The sequence below is a fragment of the Ranitomeya variabilis genome, chromosome 8 (assembly GCF_051348905.1).
Source record: "Ranitomeya variabilis isolate aRanVar5 chromosome 8, aRanVar5.hap1, whole genome shotgun sequence".
NCBI lineage: Eukaryota > Metazoa > Chordata > Amphibia > Anura > Dendrobatidae > Ranitomeya > Ranitomeya variabilis.
In genome coordinates, this window is record NC_135239.1 from 222,032,878 (window position 1) to 222,040,799 (window position 7,922).

The 7,922-nt window shown below is 61.9% G+C and overlaps 1 non-coding gene across 1 annotated transcript; it reads right to left on the reverse strand.

Moving 5' to 3' along the window:
- Positions 1 to 1,070: 1,070 nt before the first annotated feature.
- On the reverse strand, positions 1,071 to 1,224 carry LOC143788951 (5.8S ribosomal RNA). Its single transcript, XR_013218768.1, has one exon. It is a non-coding gene; the product is annotated as a 5.8S ribosomal RNA (ribosomal RNA).
- Positions 1,225 to 7,922: the final 6,698 nt, after the last annotated feature.

A 7,922-nucleotide genomic window follows, 5' to 3' on the forward strand; every position in this document is an offset into this window, starting at 1 on the left:
CTGGTACGTCCGTCCCCGTGCCCCGAAGGGGTTCCCCGCTTCTCGCCTGCAGCAGGCACGGCAGCCAGCAGCCCGTACGGTCCAGGGGTTGATCAGACCCCTGTACGTCCGGTCGTGGTCTCCGTGCCCCAGAGGGGTTCCCGCTTCTCGCCTGCGGCAGGCACGGCAGCCAGCAGCCCGTACGGTCCAGGGGTTGATCAGACCCCTGTACGTCCGGTCGTGGTCTCCGTGCCCTGGAGGGGTTCCCGCTTCCCCCCTGCAGCGTTAGAGGGGGGGATACGCATCGGAGGCAAATGACAAAAGCTTGTCTCGAGGGATGACTTTCAATAGATCGCAGCGGTTTCACGCCCTCTTGAACTCTCTCTTCAAAGTTCTTTTCAACTTTCCCTCACGGTACTTGTCCGCTATCGGTCTTGCGCCGGTATTTAGCCTTAGATGGAGTTTACCACCCGCTTTGGGCTGCATTCACAAACAACCCGACTCCGGGGAGACCGGGTCCCGCCGCGCCGGGGGCCGCTACCGGCCTACCACCGTCCGCGGGCTGGGGCCACTATTAGAAGGACTCGGGCCCCCGAGCGACGTCGGGGTGGTCCGGTCTCCCGTACGCCACATTTCCCGACGCCCGCCGGGCGGACGGGGATTCGGCGCTGGGCTCTTCCCTCTTCACTCGCCGTTACTGAGGGAATCCTGGTTAGTTTCTTTTCCTCCGCTTAGTAATATGCTTAAATTCAGCGGGTCGCCACGTCTGATCTGAGGTCTTTAGTCGAGTCCACGAGCTGCCCGTCCACGCCGCCCGTAGGAGGGGGAGGTCCGGCGCCCACCTTCGGTCTTCGCCCTCTCGTCGCCGGAGGCAGCCCTGTGTCTCCACAGACAGCCTCGCGGCACGCTCCTGGGGGGGGAGTGACGGAGGGTAAACCCCATCGGGTGGGCCCAGGGCGGGTGGGTCTGGCCTTGGGGGGACGTAAGGGAGAAAGGAGGGGAGGGCGTCGGGGCCCGTAGCCTCGGGCCTCCCTCGATGTCACCCTTGCGACGGGACCCCAGCCGCGCCACGGAGGCGATCGATGGAGGGGCGACCCTCAGACAGGCATAGCCCCGGGAGCAACCCGGGGCCGCAAGGTGCGTTCGAAGTGTCGATGATCAATGTGTCCTGCAATTCACACTATTTCTCGAAGCTAGCTGCGTTCTTCATCGACGCGCGAGCCGAGTGATCCACCGTTAAGAGTCGCGCTTTCTGGGTCTGGGACGCTCGGAGGCGCCCCCTTTTTTCCCACTCTCGTGTTGGCCGGCCGCAAAAGACTGGGGTGCGTCAAAAGGGGTTTTCCATCTCGGCCCTGTTGCCCCGGGCGCTCGGCCTCCCACGCCCCTCCCTTCAGCGGGGAGGAGGACGAAGGAGGGCTCGAGGCTTCTCGACCTACCGCCCGGACCCGCGTACCCCGGGGAGGGGGGTGCGCAAGCGCACGGGAGAATGGTACCCGGGACGGCCTTTCGCGTGCGGGGGGCTTCTGTTTTTCCTCAGCAGGTGGCGGCAGGGCAAAATCGTCGGCGCGAGGCCGGGCGTCTTTCTCGGGCGACGGAGCGAGAGGGGCTCCCCGCGCCCTCCCGACGTCGCCCGCCCACCGTCCTCACGTGCCCTCGACGCCCCCGCCCTGCGGAGCGCCCTGGCGAAGCGGAAGGAGACCCACCACCGCCCCCATCACGTTCGGTACCCTTCGGGGATTTGGCGGATGGCTGGCCTCAGCTTCCTGATCCTCGCCTCATCGGTATTTTTCACTCGCCCATTAATGATCCTTCCGCAGGTTCATCTAGGGAAACATTGGTGCGACTTTTGCTTCCTCTAGATAGTCAAACCTCTAGATAGTCAACGAACAGAGTGATCCACTATTAAGTGTCGCACCTTGTGGTTGTGGGGACGCTCGGAGGCACCCCCTTTTCACTCTCAGTTCGGCCGGCCGCAAAAGACTGGGATGCTTCGGAGGGTTGTTTTCAAATCTCGGCCCTGTTGCCCCGGGCGCTCGGCCTCCCCGCCCCTCCCTCCAGCGGGGAGGAGAACGAAGGAGGGCTCGAGGCTTCTCGACCTACCACCCAGACCCGCATACCCCGGGGAGGGGTACGTGAGCGCACAGGAGAATGGTACCCGGGACGGCCTTTCGCGTGCACGGGGGGCTTCTTGTTTTTCCTCGGCAGGCAGCGTCAGGGCAACAATCATCGGCGCGAGGCCGGGCGTCTTTTTCCTTGGCGACGGAGCGAGAGGGGCTCCCCGCACCCTCCCGACGTCGCCCGCCCGCTGTCCTCGCGTGCCCTCGACGCCCCCGCCCTGCAGAGCGCCCTGGCAAAGCGGAAGGAGAACCACTTACACGTGCATGGCTTAATCTTTGAGACAACCATATGCTACTGGCAGGATCAACCAGGTAGCTCCCCAACACAACCGCGTTGAGGCGAGGGAGCGGACCCGGAGGGGGAGAGAGGCCGGAGGAAGCCCCGCAGCGGGAAGGGCGACCAGAGGAAGGGAAATCCTCATTGTCGTCGTCGTCCGTGCCGGTAGGCGGCTTCCTGGGGGCGTAACCCACGGGGAAAGGGGAGCCTGAACGGCGAGTGCAGTGCCGCCGTGAGATCGTGCACGCTGTACAGTGCGAAGCCACCGATGCGGAGGGCGTCTGGAAAATACCCACCTTGCACGGAGAGGGCGAGGTGACTGGCCTTCGGGGGACGCCACGGCCGCCCTGCCTCGTGACCCACCGCTCCCGGGGCGACACACAGAGTCGCTGCTGGGGAGAGGGGCCAGGGCGCGGGGGGCCTGTGCGGCGCTGCCGTCTGGCTTAGACCCGGCCTCCCGAACGGAGGGCATCTGTCGTGAAAGACCACCCCTTGCGCGGGAAGGGTGAGGTGACTGGCCTCTGGGGGACGCCACGGCCGCCCTGCCTCGTGACCCACCGCTCCCGGGGCGACACACAGAGTCGCTGCTGGGGAGAGGGGCCAGGGCGTGGGGGGCCTGTGCGGCGCCGCCGTCTGGCTTAGACCTGCCTCCACCACGGGGGGTCCTCGACCCACCGGCGGACGGGCGCGAGGAGTGGGAGAGGGGGGCTGGCTGTCGGGGTCCACCGTGGCTCCGGCGCAAGCCCCAGCGACGCGGAGGTCGCGCGGGGCGTAGTCGGCCTGGCCATGTCGGCGTCGCCCTCCGGCGTAGTCCCTTGTCCCGGGCTCTTGCCCGTAACCTCAAAGGTAACCGACCGAGCGGCGTCTCCCCCCAAAGCCATGCCTCGACTGTTGAGAACAGAAGAAGCCCGGGGCGGCAATACGCCGGGTACTCCCTTCGCCAAAACTCGTGCCCCCCTTCGATTCGTCTTTCCTTCTCCGTCCTCCCTTCTCGCTCCGGGGCGTCCGCTTGGTCTCTCTCTCGCTCTCCCTCTCGCTCTCGCGCTCCCTGCCGAGCCGCCTCGGAGGACAACGGACGAGGGGGGAAAGGCGTTCGGTCGCGGGGCACACCGCGCGGTGAGAACCCACTCGCCCGCCTCCCCACGGGTCTGTCATCCCCCCACTATCGTAGGGGCTCGGGAAAAGACTGGAAAATGCGGAGCTCGGCGGTGGCGTGGAAGAGCCACCCACCGCCGCCGCTCTCGCCGATGCCCACCGCGGAGTCCGCCCTTCGGACCCTGGGGTGCGGCGCGGGCCTCCGCAGACGAGCTGCGCATCTGGAAGTCAAAGGGCCGCCCTTGGAGAAGATCGTTGTGCTGCCCCGCGCGGGGAGCGATTCGGACGGCGGGCCCCCACGCCGAGGCGGGTGGGCGCCCCTCCGTTCGCCCGTGCGGGTCGTCGGACCGCTGCCGTACCACGGTTCGGGTCAAACTCCCCACAGCTCAGCCGCCTCCGTCCGTAGACGGGAGGGCGACCGCCAGCGTGCGCGCCCAAGGACGAGTGCCTGAAACCCGGGGGGGTAACAGAGGAAGGAGACCGCCCGCTGTAAACCGATGCGGGCTCCAAAGCCCGGGCCGAGCGAGCGGCACCACCTCCCCACCCGGGAGCGCTGAGCCAGATCGATCGGAAGAAAGGGCAGGGGCTCGGGTGGAACCCCTGCCTCCGTCCTTCCCCTCGGGGGAGACGGGGAAGAGTCCTGGAAGCGAGTGTCCGGCGCGCTCCGGGCGCCCTCGAGACGGAAGCCGGGTCGCGGTGCGATTCTCTCATAGGTCTCCCCGTTGGCGCGGAAGCGGGAGACATCCGACACAGAGAAACGCCGAGCCCGCTCCGAGGGGACAAAGTCAGAAGGAGCGATCCGCCCTCCCAGAGCCCTCCTGCGGACGAGGACTCTGGATCTGCCCCCCTTTCTGACGTCCGTCGCCCTCGGAGGACTGGAACCCACGTGGGGAGGGTCCGTTTGGGCTCGGGCGACCCAGGAAACGCGTCTCGGACTCGGGACGGACAACCGGCAAAAGTCCCCCTGGAGCCGCGGAAGCCTGGTCTCGGCGCGAGTGCGAACTTCCATGCAAAAGGGGGGTACTCGCCAAACCGCCTACCCGAGTCGAGGAACCACGAAAACAACGGATTTTGGTCGGGGCCGAGAGGTACGTCTCTCTCCTATATCCTGCAGCTGGTGTGCAAAACTGGGTATTTGCATGGTGAGACACCGACCCCCCACTTTAAGGGAACAAAGTCAAAAAGTGTCCGACCTCCTGGAGCCGTGCGGCGGATCCGGCGACCAGAAATTTCCTCATTCCGGTTCTATTTTTTTTTTTTTCGAATTTGCGAAATTTGGCGGCCAGGCGGCGTAGCTGGGACCTGGACTAGCTCGAAACACCCTGAACCGGTGAGCGGAATCGATTTCCCAAAGTTCTACGGCTCCCGGAAGCCAAAAACAGCTCGCCGGAAAATTTCAAAGTCCCAAGGACTCTTTCTTGAAAATCAATCCGGGGGCCATGGAAGTGTCCTCGGTACAGCCTCAGAGCTTTCCCCCGCCTGGAAGTCTGACAGCGGTCTGACGTTTTTCAAAGTTTTGAGCTCTCTGTTTGTTCTCAAATGTGGATTTTCTCAATATCGCACTAAGTCCCAAGGACTCTTCCAGAAAATCTTCCCCAGGCTCCTGGAAGCGTCATCGGTACGCCTCCAGCGGTTTCCCCCTCCTGGAAGTCTGACACATGCCTGAAATTTTCAATGTATGAAAATATGCATTTTCATCCAAAAGTTCAACTTTCCGCCCGCGCCCCGCAAACTTCACCCCCACTTAGGTCACTGCCTTGGGGTGCTTTACAACATATTGACGCCCCCCTGGGGTGGAAGTAGGGGAAATGTGACATTTTTCACAAAATCGAGATTTTCTCAAAAATCGCACTGTTTTTTTTTTTTTTAAGTATCAAGGACTCTTCCAGAAAATCTTCCCCAGGCTCCTGGAAGCGTCATCGGTACGCATCCAGCGGTTTCCCCTGCATGGAAGTCTGACACTCGCCTGAAATTTTTAGAGTATGAAAATACGCGTTTTCATCCAAAAATTCAACTTTCCGCCCGCGCCCCGCAAACTTCACCCGCATTCAGGTCACTGCCTTGGGGTACTTTACAACATATTGACGCCCCCCTGGGGTGGAAGTAGGGGAAATGTGACATTTTTCACAAAATCGAGATTTTCCCAAAAATCGCACTAAGTTTTTTTTTTTTTAAGTATCAAGGACTCTTCCAGAAAATCTTCCCCAGGCTCCTGGAAGCGTCCTCGGTACGCCTCCAGCGGTTTCCCCCTCCTGGAAGTCTGACACACGCCTGAAATTTTCAAAGTATGAAAATATGCATTTTCATCCAAAAATTCAACTTTCCGCCCGCTCCCCGCAAACTTCACCCCCACTTAGGTCACTGCCTTGGGGTGCTTTACAACATATTGACGCCCCCCTGGGGTGGAAGTAGGGGAAATGTGACATTTTTCACAAAATCGAGATTTTCTCAAAAATCGCACTAAGTTTTTTTTTTTTTAAAGTATCAAGGACTCTTCCAGAAAATCTTCCCCAGGCTCCTGGAAGCGTCATCGGTACGCATCCAGCGGTTTCCCCTGCATGGAAGTCTGACACTCGCCTGAAATTTTTAGAGTATGAAAATATGGTTTTTCGCTCAAAATTCAAATTTCCGCCCAAGGAACACACACTTTGACCTCACTTTGGAGATTTTTTTTGGGTACTCAGGCCGACGATTAAGCCCCCTCCGACGGCTTCCACTGGCCGAATATTAAGCGCCCTCCGACGGCTTCCACTGGCCGAATATTAAGCCCCCTCCGATGGCTTCCACTGGCCGAATATTAAGCGCCCTCCGACGGCTTCCACTGGCCGAATATTAAGCACCCTCCGACGGCTTCCACTGGCCGAATATTAAGCGCCCTCCGACGGCTTCCACTGGCCGAATATTAAGCCCCCTCCGACGGCTTCCACTGGCCGAATATTAAGCCCCCTCCGACGGCTTCCACTGGCCGAATATTAAGCCCCCTCCGACGGCTTCCACTGGCCGAATATTAAGCCCCCTTGGTGTACACTCCATCAAGGCCTGAGCTGGGGCGGGGTGCCGGCCTCCCAGCCGCGTCTAAAGAGCTCAACCATGGTCATCACTGTCCCAACCAAAGTGGGTGAGAGTTTGTTCAGGTCAGGCGACTTCCGACAGGGAGACATCGAGCCCGCTCCGGGGGACAAAGACAGAAAGGTGTCCGCCACTCGAGAGCCCACCCCTGGGTTCGGACTCAAGAATATTGCCCTTATGACAGTGATCCCCTCCGGAGTACAGGGACCCCCGTGGGGAGGGGTCCCTCCGGCCTCGGGTCGCCCAGATTCGCCTCTCTCACTTCGGACACGCGCCCAGCCAACGTCCCGCAGGGGACTTCCGACAGGAAAACAACGAGCCCGCTCCGGGGGGACAAAGACAGAAAGGCGTCCGCCATTCGAGAGCCCACCCCTGTGTTCGGACTCAAGAATATTGCCCTTATGACAGTGATCCCCTCCGGAGAACAGGGACCCCCGTGGGGAGGGGTCCCTCCGGCCTCGGGTCGCCCAGATTCGCCTCTCTCACTTCGGACACGCGCCCAGCCAATGTCCCGCAGGGGACTTCCGACAGGAAAACAACGAGCCCGCTCCGGGGGGACAAAGACAGAAAGGCGTCCGCCATTCGAGAGCCCACCCCTGTGTTCGGACTCAAGAATATTGCCCTTATGACAGTGATCCCCTCCGGAGAACAGGGACCCCCGTGGGGAGGGGTCCCTCCAGCCTCGGGTCGCCCAGATTCGCCTCTCTCACTTCGGACACGCGCCCAGCCAATGTCCCGCAGGGGACTTCCGACAGGAAAACCACGAGCCCGCTCCGGGGGGACAAAGACAGAAAGGCGTCCGCCATTCGAGAGCCCACCCCTGGGTTCGGACTCAAGAATATTGCCCTTATGACAGTGATCCCCTCCGGAGAACAGGGACCCCCGTGGGGAGGGGTCCCTCCAGCCTCGGGTCGCCCAGATTCGCCTCTCTCACTTCGGACACGCGCCCAGCCAATGTCCCGCAGGGGACTTCCGACAGGAAAACAACGAGCCCGCTCCGGGGGGACAAAGACAGAAAGGCGTCCGCCATTCGAGAGCCCACCCCTGTGTTCGGACTCAGGAATATTGCCCTTATGACAGTGATCCCCTCCGGAGAACAGGGACCCCCATGGGGAGGGGTCCCTCCAGCCTCGGGTCGCCCAGTTTCGCCTCTCTCACTTCGGACACGCGCCCAGCCAATGTCCCGCAGGGGACTTCCGACAGGAAAACAACGAGCCCGCTCCGGGGGGACAAAGACAGAAAGGCGTCCGCCATTCGAGAGCCCACCCCTGGGTTCGGACTCAAGAATATTGCCCTTATGACAGTGATCCCCTCCGGAGAACAGGGACCCCCGTGGGGAGGGGTCCCTCCAGCCTCGGGTCGCCCAGATTCGCCTCTCTCACTTC